The sequence below is a fragment of the Pan troglodytes genome, chromosome 13 (assembly GCF_028858775.2).
Source record: "Pan troglodytes isolate AG18354 chromosome 13, NHGRI_mPanTro3-v2.0_pri, whole genome shotgun sequence".
NCBI lineage: Eukaryota > Metazoa > Chordata > Mammalia > Primates > Hominidae > Pan > Pan troglodytes.
This window is the reverse complement of record NC_072411.2, coordinates 57,913,986-57,926,139: the sequence shown is the minus strand read 5'-3', so window position 1 is coordinate 57,926,139 and position 12,154 is coordinate 57,913,986. Positions and strand designations below refer to the sequence as shown.

General features: G+C 34.8%; 1 long non-coding RNA gene across 1 annotated transcript in view; it reads left to right on the top strand.

Moving 5' to 3' along the window:
* Positions 1-12,154, top strand: part of LOC107973709 (uncharacterized) — a 210,284-nt gene that overhangs the window by 74,349 nt on the left and 123,781 nt on the right. The window contains exon 7 of the long non-coding RNA XR_010149759.1: positions 348-436. This is a non-coding gene — a long non-coding RNA (uncharacterized LOC107973709). The remainder of the gene's footprint in view (positions 1-347; positions 437-12,154) is intronic.

The following is a 12,154-nucleotide window of genomic DNA, read 5'->3' as shown; positions in this document are numbered from 1 at the left end:
TATTCTATGAAATAATCTTAATGTCCCTATTTTCTTTTTAATTTTCACTCTTGTCTCACAAGATAGAGCTTCCACTATAGCGTTATATATATGCATAATTAGCATTAGTTTATTATGTGGTCAAATATGTGTTTTTAAACCTTTCAAAATATTTTCTTGCTCCACTCACAGATTACACATGAAATGGTTAACTAAAGATTGATGAGCAGTTTTTATGATAGGTTTGCGACCTGAAAATAAATGTTAGGTTCATCATAGTTTTCAATACTAAGCACTGCACTTTACCATCTTTGATCTCAGTGTTGTGACTACTACAAAGAAATAAAACCTTATCTTACCTTTTCCAGCATCTACTGCAGAAGACCTCAATAATGCATAAGAACATCTGGAAGTACGGTAATTTCAGCTATCAGAGATAAGAATTGACACAGAACAGGTAAACCCTACAAAGTCGTCATGTTGAAATGAACTGATTAAGGTTTAGTAACATAAAACATCATGTATAGTGTTTCCATGCTTGCTACATCTTGCTATTTTATATTTAAAAAGGAATGTCAATTATATATATTTAATAGGTTGATTAGCTGGTGGCAATATTATATTTTACATAAAGAGACAGAAATGTCTGCAGATATTGCCATACCCATCTATTTAGAGTTAACTGTGAGTTCATAGAAAATACATGGGCATAGTAAACAGGGTTTTGAAATGACAATTTTTTACTGGTTGCAAGTGCTAATTGCTAGTTTCTCAAGGGTATAGAATTAATCACCTGCTAGATTTACAGTCTCTAGGTTGAGACCTGAGGATGGAGGCAATAAGAAAAGCTCTTGAGGGACATATCATATGGTGAGTCTAAATATCAGTCTCTATGCATATGTAAATTGGTAACAAAGTTTTTTCAAAGCTCAAGTATGCTAATTTCAAACAGGCAAGACTAAAGCTAGCTTTTAGCAGCTGTTTAACGTCTGCCTGTGGGTGGTAGAGAGAGCTTAAAATACAAGCAAACAGTGGTGCATAAGTAATTAAGCAACATTTTGCTGGGCATAAATAATTCTGTTTATATTGCTCTTTTGTAGAGTATAGAATACAAAATAACAGATCAAGTGTACCTTTGGTCACCAGAGGTTAACTGTTCTTCCTCTTTACCTTTCCTTTGGTTTTATGATTTAAGAGAAATAAATAACAAAGTCTGATATACAATATTTTATAACTTTATAGAAAATAAAATTATTTCAGGTGAGGAAAAAAACCCTGTTATGGAATCACTGTACTATAAAATCAATATAGTGCAACTATATTGATTTTAGTTTATTCCTCTAACAATTTATCAGAAGAAAATGTAATATTTAATTGTGGATCCATTTATTGCCTTCTTAACTTTTAGGATTATTGAAAATAGAGTTTGAGTTGTTTGCCAAAATAGAAAAATCAAACTATTTTCAAATTCCACAAAAGGAAAATATCCTTAATTTTTCAGGACAAATTTTAATTGTCCCATGCATTAAAAATAAAGAGATAAATTAATGATTCACCTGGAGATTATTGTCTAAAAATTAAGACTGCTTAAATCAAGGTACTACATATAAAATAATCACCTAATTTGAACAGCTCTTGCTAAGCCAGTAGAAATGTCTAAAAGCAAAAGAAACGCTGGTATAAAAAAATTGCATTTGATTCAATAAAAACCTTGAAATTGACCAGAAGGAAGATGAAAGATTTAACACGATTTAGAAATACCTAGTCTGGAAAAAGGGATTATAGATACTAACTGTGAAAAGAGTAAGGGGTTTAAACTTTGTTTGCTTTAAATATTCATGGTTTAAGGAGTTAATGGTGAAAGGAAGTACTCAGTTGGGTATCAGATCTTATAAAGGGCTTTATAACACATAAGAATGCTAGGAAGGCAGGAGTGGCCATTTTTGCACAGGATTGCTATTTCCCTTTGCACTGAAGGAACAGGTAAATGAAATAGGATTTGAACAAACTTCCTTTTATTTATTCTCAAAATTCTAAGAAAATATGTAAAATTTGGTGGCGAAAAAACACCCTGTTTTTTTCCTGATATTTATAATTTGTCTAAATTCGTATTTTTTAAAAACTTGCTACGGGGCTGGGTTTTAAACCCACATGGCCTGAGTAGAAAAGTGGATAGGGCAGTGGATTATGTGCAGACATGTACAGTCAGAGTTGATCTGTGTTCTTTCTTTGCCTCTTGTTCTTCCTCTTCCTCTTGTGGATATGTAATATACACATATGTAATATGTAGATATTAACACCTGTTCCAGTCTCCCTAACAAACCAAAAAGATGAAATTCAGTTAAGTGATTGCAGAATAATGATTTCTTTGAGATACTATTCTAAACTTTCTCAGGCTCTTGGGACATCTTATTCTGGTTGACTTAGTCAAACAATTCATTCTCTATGTACTGTACCAATGGGAGTAGGCCTCATTACCAATTTCATGGAGGAAGGATAGAACAAGCAGACAAACAATAGGCTCCCTATACCTATGTGAAAATATTCAGACTTGTTTGAAAAGTTTGACAAAAATGGATGACAAAGACTCACAACTACTCAAAGTAATATAATTGATACTTTTTCTCCTGAATTGCCATTTCCCTGCAAATTGTAATTATTGCCTGTGCATATTCTGCAAAGTGATCTTTTGTGTTAGAGGGGCATTGTCCAAGCCCAATTAGGTGGGAACTTGAATATTATGCATTATTAGGTTAACATAAGTCTTGGTCATGTATGATCACAGAAGAACTTTAAAATTGTTTTAGGAGATTTGAAGTGTTCTGCTTTGCCATACCCCTGCCTTTTTTTTTTTTTTTTTTTAAATTCTGGATCTTCACGCTTCTGTGTGTTGCTTAGTACATGTCACTTGTCATCACTTTGAACAACAAACTCTTTGTCTCACCAAGAATGGATAGTTACTAAGAAAGTAACACTGGCAATGGAAATGCTTTAGTTTGGGTTTCCGTGGATATACCATGAAACCATTGTCCTGTACCTCCTCACTCATTTGTCAGTAGAGGCTACCTGTTTAGGTACTTTACTGTAATTCATAAATAAAAATTTGTTTTTTCTGATTATCTATGAAGACATGAAAGCAGCCAAGTTTAGACTTTTGTTGATCAGATTAGTTTCTCCTTTGTATCTGGGAGACTATTAATGCTTATTTAGGTAGAAAATAGTATAATTTTTTTTGAGAATGGTGAGTCTAATTGATACAGACCTGAAAGATGTGATAAACTATGATCAATTCATCATGTTCTATTCACTAAATTAGGGTAAATATACAAGGTATGTGGAAACAGTCGATAGCCGACTAGGAGACATCCTAAGTAGGAGTCTTTGCTGGACATGGTGGTGTCCACCTGTAGTCCCAGCTAAAAGGGAGTCTGAGGCAAGAGAATCGCTTAAACCAAGGAATTCAAGTCCAGCCTGGGCAACACAGCAAGACATCATCTCAAAAACAAAGGAAAAAGTAAGCAGGAGTCTAGGAAAAAAATAATCTGACAGATACTGAAATATAGAGTTTCATCCTAGAGTTTGAATCAAGTGCTAAATAGAAAGGACCTAGCTGATATAATGTATATAGATAGTCAATGTCATAATTACTGTGAACATTATGGGACCAGAAAAATCCAGAAAAGAATTCTAATCTTAGGATGGAGGCTGATTTTTTTCTATTAACTTTGCTGCTTTTTATAGTGTATTCACAAGTTTGTGTGTATATATACACATACACGCACGCACACACACACACACACACACACACATAGTCAGAGATTTGCAGAGCATCTGCAGATATCTCTTCTCCAATGGTGGGTGAAGCAAAGGGTTCCCATATGTGCACCAAGGCATGGTCTCAGAAAAGTCTGTAATCCATCCCAGTTTGTGCTTAGTGTTTTATCACGAGGAAATGCTGAGATTCACTTATTCATTTATTCACTCAGTCATTGACTGTTTACTTAGGTACTACAATGTGTTGGTCACTGTGAAAGTTTCTACAGATGCAAAGATTTATAAGATACAATAAAACACTAGAGTCAATAAATGTGAAAATACTGTAAAGGTAGATTTGGGGGAATACTCATCATTGGCAGATACCTCACTCCATCTCTGAGTTTTTGAGCCAACATTATGATGGATATGAAGAAGTGGGATTACTAACCAATGTGGCCCACAATATACATAGAATTCGGAATATCTTTGAATGCAGAATATCTGATTGTAAGCTTTCTCTTTTTAACTACACTGCAAAATTCTGATGACTCATCTTGCCAGGCTCTTTGGAAATAATTGCATGAATATATGCTAATATATATAAATATGTTATATATATAACCTAATAGTGAATATATGTTAGTGAATAGTGAATGATATGTTATTTATAGTGTGTGTACGCCTGTCAGACTGACACCAATGAGTATGGAATACTGATGAGATAATTCCAGGTTCAAGTTATCCCACAAAGCCTGCAGGCCCCTGGGACTTCAGTGAGAAACACTATATATATATATGTTTGTGTGTGTGTGTGTGTGTGTGTGTGTGTGTGTATATATATATATATGATTATACATATAATCTAATAGTGAACATATGTTTTTATAATCTAATAGTGAATATTAAACAATATGTATATTTCACAATTTGATTATAAAAACTTTGAATATAGGGAGTATACCCATTCTTTTTTTTTCTTTCTTTTTTTTTGAAATGGAGTTTTGCTCTTGTACTCAGGCTGGAGTGCAATGGCGTGATCTCAGCTGACTGCAACCTCCGCCTCCTGGGTTCAAGTGAGTCTCCTGCCTCAGCCTCTCGAGCAGCTGGGATTACAGGCATGCACCACCACATCCACCTAATTTTTGTATTTTTTAGTAGAGACGGGGCATCACCATGTTGGTCAGGCTGGTCTCGAACTCCTGACCTTAGGTAATCGACCTGCCTCTGCCTTTCAAAGTGCTGGGATTACAGGCATGAGCCACCGTGCCCAGTCAGGAATATATCCATTCTTAAATGGTATCCCATATGCCCATACCCCCTATTTCCAATGGCCATTCAGAAAACATTTGCAGTCTATTGATAAAACTTCCTATTTCAAAATAAAGCTTTGTCTTGTCCTTATCTCAACACATAAACTAACTTACATTGTTCAAACTAAATTAATTGAAATTCCGAACTTTCTCTGTTCCAAAACTGTTGATTTCAAATGAAGGCTGCATAGCTTTCTGCATTCAGAAAGACAATTTCAATTTGTGAATTACTTAGTAACATTTCTCCCTTTTAAACGGAAGCAGCACTCTACTGGTTTGCTCTAAAGATGTGCTACTATGAAAAAGACAACAATTACATATTGTGGAAGACTTTATCTAGGGAAAATTGGTGGGTAATACATTCTGGTGGTGGAGAATAGAGAAATAACCCCCAAACATGAATGTCTAAAAGAGAAGTCCTATTTTCTTAAATAAATTAACTTATTTTTCAGCTATTATTCAGACCTTCTTGACAAGCAAGGGAAATTTGTTTTATTAATTTCCTTTGAACGTATGTATGCTTCTCTTTATTTTTCTATTTCTGATAGTAGTCAGCATATAGTCTTAACAGGCACTTGGGCCAAACATGATGGTGACATTAGCAAATCATATACTAATGCTCTTACTATGAGAGAAAAAATATTTTTTATGCAGTGTATTTTTTATATACAATACTATTATGTATATATTGTTGGAGGTAAAGAAACTTTTAAGAAAAAACAAACCTATCATCTAATCTTTCCTACCAACCCAAATCAACAGCTATATAAAGGGTAGGTTTGGAAGAGGGGAAGATGAAATTTTCTCACTGGTGGCCCATGGGCCTGCAGGCTGTGTAGGATACCTTGAACCTGGAATCATTCCATCAGTATTCCATGGCCTTTGGTGTCAGCCTGATAGATGTACACATGCTATAAAATGCTCACCCTTGTTTTGCTTTCTGAACTGAGATTCTTCTTAAAGGCATCATCAGTCTGTTGACTATACCTCATGTTAAGGGAACATCTAGATAGAACCATTTCAGTGTTTGTGCTTTTCACTTTATTTGTTTGTCTTCATAACTTTTTATGCAGATGATTGTACAATGTTGAGATCAATTGTAGCTGAGAAACTTCTCTCATATTTAGTAATTTATATAGCAACCAAAAGGTAGAAGGGAAATAAAACAAAAACATACTTGGTAATTTAATGAATTTAAAAACTAGCCCTGGGGGAAAATGCATCACTTTATATTTTGTATCACTGCTGTGTTTAAGAAACCTAAAAATGGGAATTTCATATTCTCATATTTTGACAAGTACTTTACATTTGCTTGAATAAATATTTTACTGTGAAAGGAATATGATTAAAAAGAAAAGAACCCCCACACTATTAACTTCTCAGGAACATTAAAGCAGTAAAAGTACACATTCCATAAGCCAAGGGATGCAGCAGCATTCAGTTAGCTCCAACTTATCCTGGAAAGAGATTTTCTTTCTTATTTTTAAGGTGCAAGGAACCCTGCACTTACAGAAAGGAGAGGTGTGCTTCAACTGTCATATTGATGTGGCAGAATTTAGCTCTTTTCTGAAGAGTTTTCATATCCCAAGAGCATAAAGACAATAGCACACTATATAGAGAGCCAATAAATCAATTAGCTTTAACAGCCAGAGTTCAGGAAATGCATTTATTCTCTTCGATGAAAACACGGCTTCTCCTTGTAGCTATACTTCAAACTGTTAAGGTCAATTTTTCACATGGAAATTATATTTAGTGGCTGAAAAAATCACTGAAATTTCATAAAGCAAAAGAGAAGCACTTACTAATGTAGGAGAACAAGTTTGTTTTATTTGTAATTATCTATCTTTAGAGTAATTGAGATTCTAAACAGCAGCTAATAGCCTCACTGTCTCAAATTACTACTGCCTGTAACTTTACCTTGCCAAATATCAAAGAGCTTTTCAATTGCAACACTACTACTAAAACCTGGGTCATTTTCTAGCAATTAATTGGAAGAGGTGATTAATAGCTTAATAATGGGTTGCTCTGTGTTTAAAAAGTGCAGGGGACGTGCAAAGGAAAGGAATATGTAATTTTGTATCCCTGAAACATAACCTAATTGAAAAATCAGCAGTTGGTCTTATTTACTTTAGGCTTGTATTTCCAAACCCTCTTTTGATCTACTCTGAGAAAATGTGTAAATCTGGAGAGTATTTTTTAATTAACTCCTTGAACATTGAACATGCTATGAATTTAAGGAGCACAAGCTATTCCATGGCACCTGCTGTGCCGCAGTCAACTTCACAGGAATTTGAGGGCAATACGTGTCAAGTATCTATCTGAATGTGCAGATGGTAGTGCCCATTCAGCAAGTCACCCACTACAGGACCACCGGTGGATTCATATGGCCATTTGCCGATAGCATAGCCTAAGTAATGTGGTTCCTGGGAGCCTATGTCCACTTCTACAATGGATTCTTGTTATATTCACCCCGGACTTAGTGACTGTAAAATCTACCTTCAACCTTTCATAATATTCTCCCAGAAACCTCCATTAAGACAGTCAGTGCAATTCAGCAAGTTCACCACTCTCAATGTTTAGCCGGTTTACAAGGAAATGGCAAGTTGACTAGTTAGACAAGTAATTTAATAGAGAGGTAGGTCTCATAATAAGGTAAGGGATGCAACTAGCAAATAGAAAGGGACCAGGACTCATTTGTCCAAACTATTACAACATTGGGTTTATCCATGGCCAGATGTTTGGGTAGGGGCACACTGATTTTGTTTTAAATTGTCTATTGCAATTGCTATCAATGTACATGTGTTTCTCTTTTATGTTGCTAGAAGATAGTCAAGATTAAAGCTCTTGGTTTCCCATAATTTCTTTCACATTGTGCATTCCTGCTTCTCATTTCAGTCCAATTGTATCCCAGTTGAACCTAGAAATACTGGACTATTTGTCCCCCATTGTATTTGCACAATGACTTAATGTTAGTGGAAATCAGGATTTTAGTAACTTCCTGGCACTAATTCCGTGGAACCAAACATAAATTGGGAATGAAAGGACATAGGAAATAAAGACAACTACCTGGAAGGGAGCTCCACATACCCAGCTCTCATACACCCAGGTATGCAATCTTGAAATCATTTATTCTACCAAAGGCAAGGCATCAAATGAAGACTCAACTGGTCATAGAATTTTTCTTTCAATTCTTTTCACATTTTTTGGATAATATATAAAGATAAAGTGAAATTATGAAAATTAAAACAAAAAGGACTTGGTCTTCCTCTGCTAAAAGGCACACAGTTCACCAATTTTAATAAACTGGAATGAAGATAGAACAGTTTGCTAGTGGTGGGGAAAGCCAGTCAGCTGAAAACCAAGACAAGAGTGGTTTTATGAGATTATTATATGCTCCCAAACAGAAGCTCACTTATGCTCAGAAGTTAAAGGCTAGAGAAGGCCTAGATAAACGGAAATTCATCAGTGTGAAGGGGGCTGGCCTGTACCTCTGAAATTCCTGCTGGGCAGGTAGCCTAAAGTTCTAATCATCCTCCAGCTCAGAGCAAAAAGCTCTGATTCCAAGATGTGACGGAGGCAGACCAACTCAGCGGGAGTAGTTCTTTTCTTGCATAGCTTTTGATAATTTTCCTTAAAAAAAATTTCATTTTTTTTTTGAGACAGGGTCTTACCCTGCCACCCAGGCAGGAATGCAGTGGTGTGATCACAGCCAATTGCAGCCTTGACCTCCGAAGCTCAAGCTCAAGCTCAAGCAATCCTCTGCCTCATTTTTTGATTTTTTTTGTTTTTGTTTTTGTAGAGATGAGGTCTTACTATGTTGCCCAGGCTGGTCTCAAACTCCTGGGCTCAAGCCATCCTCACACCTCAACCTCCCAAAGTGTTGGGATTACAGGTATGCACCACTGGGCCCTACATGTTGTTATTTTTAATTTGCTTAATTTCTTTGTACTCACAGCTAAATCTCCCCATGACTGTCAAATATTTAGTACAATTTTCTATGCCTTCATATTTTTGAATTTGTCAATTTTATTTCTCAGTTCTTTCTTTCTCAGAAGGCCCCATCTCAAATCTGGTTTGATGGTTTTCAATCTAGGCCTGCTAATAGCTAATACTTGTCTTCTGGAATTACCTTTATTTCTCTCTTGCTTTACTTCTTTAGTTTTGTGGAGTAAATTTTCTAATAAGCTTTCTGAGAAAGAATTCTTGGAAAGTAAGTTGTTTGATGCTTTCTCCGTCTTAAATATCTGTCCCCTAACCATACTTATTCCATTGTTTGCTAGCTCCCGGTGTTTCTTCAAAGAAGTCACATATCTCTCTGATTCTTGATCCCTTGTATATTAACTTTTTTAAAGGACAGTGTTTTGTTTTTCTCTTGGGAAGCAGTTAGAATCTAATTTTAATATGTGACATTTTGAAATTTTATGATTTTGTACTTTGGCATGAATCTTTGTCATTCTTCATACTGGGTACATATCTGAAAATATATATTTTTTAATTCAGGAACAATTCCTTATGTATTTTTTTTTAAAATAATTTCCCTCTCACCATCTGTGTTTTCTACTAGTCAGATGTTAGAGCTTTGGATTTGATCCTCTAATTGTTTTACCTTTTCTCATCCAACTTATCATGCTTTTTTTTTCTTTCTAAGATATTTCCTTGAGCTTATATTCTAACTCTAATATTGATTTTTAATTTTAAAAATATTTTTGATATGTATGGCCCATGTCTTGTTCTCTAATTTTTTCAATGGCATTCTATCTTTATATTGTATGAATGCAATATTGTCTATTTTCTTAATCTACTGATGACATTATATTTTCCACAATTCTATTATCTTTATTTTTATTTCCTATTTATTTTGATGTTTCCTTTTTTTCAAGATCTTTTGTTCAGATCTTCTTGCAAATATCTGATGGTTGTTGGTTATGCTGACTGAAAACTTACTTTGCAAAGGAAAGACTGCCAATTGACCATTTTGCTAGAGGGTGCACAGCCTGCTGGCCAGCTTGCTTTTTTCCAGGGTATGTAAGGTAATACAAGCTTAGCTGTATACACTGAAAGTGGGATGAGAAGAAGGTTGTTGAACTTACCCTTATGTGTGGGAACTTTTATTTAGTCCACTGTTTACATGGTGGTGGCATTCTCCCATCATCTCCTGTGCTTGAATCCCAGAATTTCTTTGTCTTGTTTTTGTTTCATTTTGTTTTTCCTCCAGAGATTAAAATTCCCAGAATGGGAAAGATGGAGAAAATACAGTGGTTTCTCTATAGGTGGGGTCTGGAATATTTTTTACCTAACTTGTTTATTTCCAGTCAGATATTTTGCCCTGTAAATTGCTCTAGTTTTACATATCTTTCTTTTCTTGTAATGTGGATACATTTGTGATGTCTTACTTTTTTCTTTTTTCTTTTTTTTGAAAAGTGGCAAAGGGAAGGGTCTTTAGTTTTTCACTGAAATCAGGGTAAACTAGGCACGATAGTAATGTTATTTTCACATATCTTTATAACAATTTTAGTTAAGAATGATCATCTTTCACAGATTAAATAATTTAAAGCTTAGAGAACTTTCTTACATTGCACAAGGTTTTACAGCAAATCAATGGCAGAATCCGTGTTTGTGTCCACATTTCAAAGACTCTAGTGCACATTTTTTTTAAACACTCTGCTGGATGCCTCCACAACACAGGAATATTTTTAAATGGGTTCAAAGCTGATTCTAGCAGGTAAATATTTCATGGGCTATTGAGTTAGCTAGACTAGAAATCAAAATAATTTTCTTTTGGCAAGATACTGTTTTTCCCTTCCTTTAACTTAGGCCTCCATTCTCCTTATTAAAACCTATTTTCAAAATTTTAACTTACACTAGGTTATAAATTGTTGACAAAAACTTTAAAAACTTTCCCTCTCAGGGGTATTTGAAGGTTAATTTAAGAATATGTTTGATGAAGCTCCAACAATATTTCAGGAGGTAGAAGAAGACATAGTTTAGACACAACTAAATTTCTGAAATAACTATATAGACACTTATCTATTTTCTACCTATAAAGCAGGTTATCAATGTTGAGGAAAAATTGAATTATCAGATAATAGCCCTTCACAGTTGGGGGAGAGGGTGGAAGAGAAAGATCTTCTTGGGATCCTGGCAGGATAGGCTAGCTTTTAAGATTTGGCTCTTTGGGGCTGGGCCTGGGATGGGCAGAATATTTCATATGAAATATCTAGGAGAGGGGAGAGTCAGAGTATGATGAAAAGTAAGTGGGGAGAACAGTAAATAGATTAGATAGGAGAGAGCATGGTGTATTCAGAGGTTAAAATCAGATTAAGGAGATTCTTATATTGAACTTTATTATATAACCAATGGAAAGTGAATGGTAATTTTTGCATCTGGAACTTACATATGCAGACCTATGTTTCAAGGGATTTAATCTGGTACAGATAGCTTCCTTATCTTTCTCTGCTGTTAAAATAGTTTAATTTGATGAGAATATAAATAGAATTGAAAGAACAAACTCTTGAGTCACTATAGATAGGATGCCTATGATTCATTGTCTAACTTGTAAGAGTGAAAGGGAGGTACTGGGGCAAAAGGATAAACAGAGAATTCCAAAGGCTCATTGGAATGTATAGCTATCCTCCCTATGGGCAAATTGGGGAAAGGAGGTAGGACAGAGTATATGAAACCCTGTCTGAATAACTGCAGGAAGAGTAGGGAAAAAGGAAGAGTAATTAATCATTATAATACAGTATTTGGTTTGCCAATTCTATATTCATTTTTAATGGACCAAGATATAACATTTATTTTTATGTGGGTCTTTCTAGTTTTTAAAGATCCTACCAAAAAAAATCACTGAGTGCTCTTGTGAACCCATATGTTCAGGGATATTAAATAGCAACATGTTTGATTATTTTAAAATTTTGCTTTAATTTGGTTAGAGAAATATATTCAATTTAGCTCTTCTAGTAATCTGGGCAACCACAGTCCTTGTCTTTTGTGTTCTAAGTGCTCTAAGTACATGTTAAATGATTATTTAGTGATATGGAAAACCATAAAAACTCTGTGAGACACAACTATAGTGCTTGGTTTGAAGAATGATTTAGCCATTTGAGAGA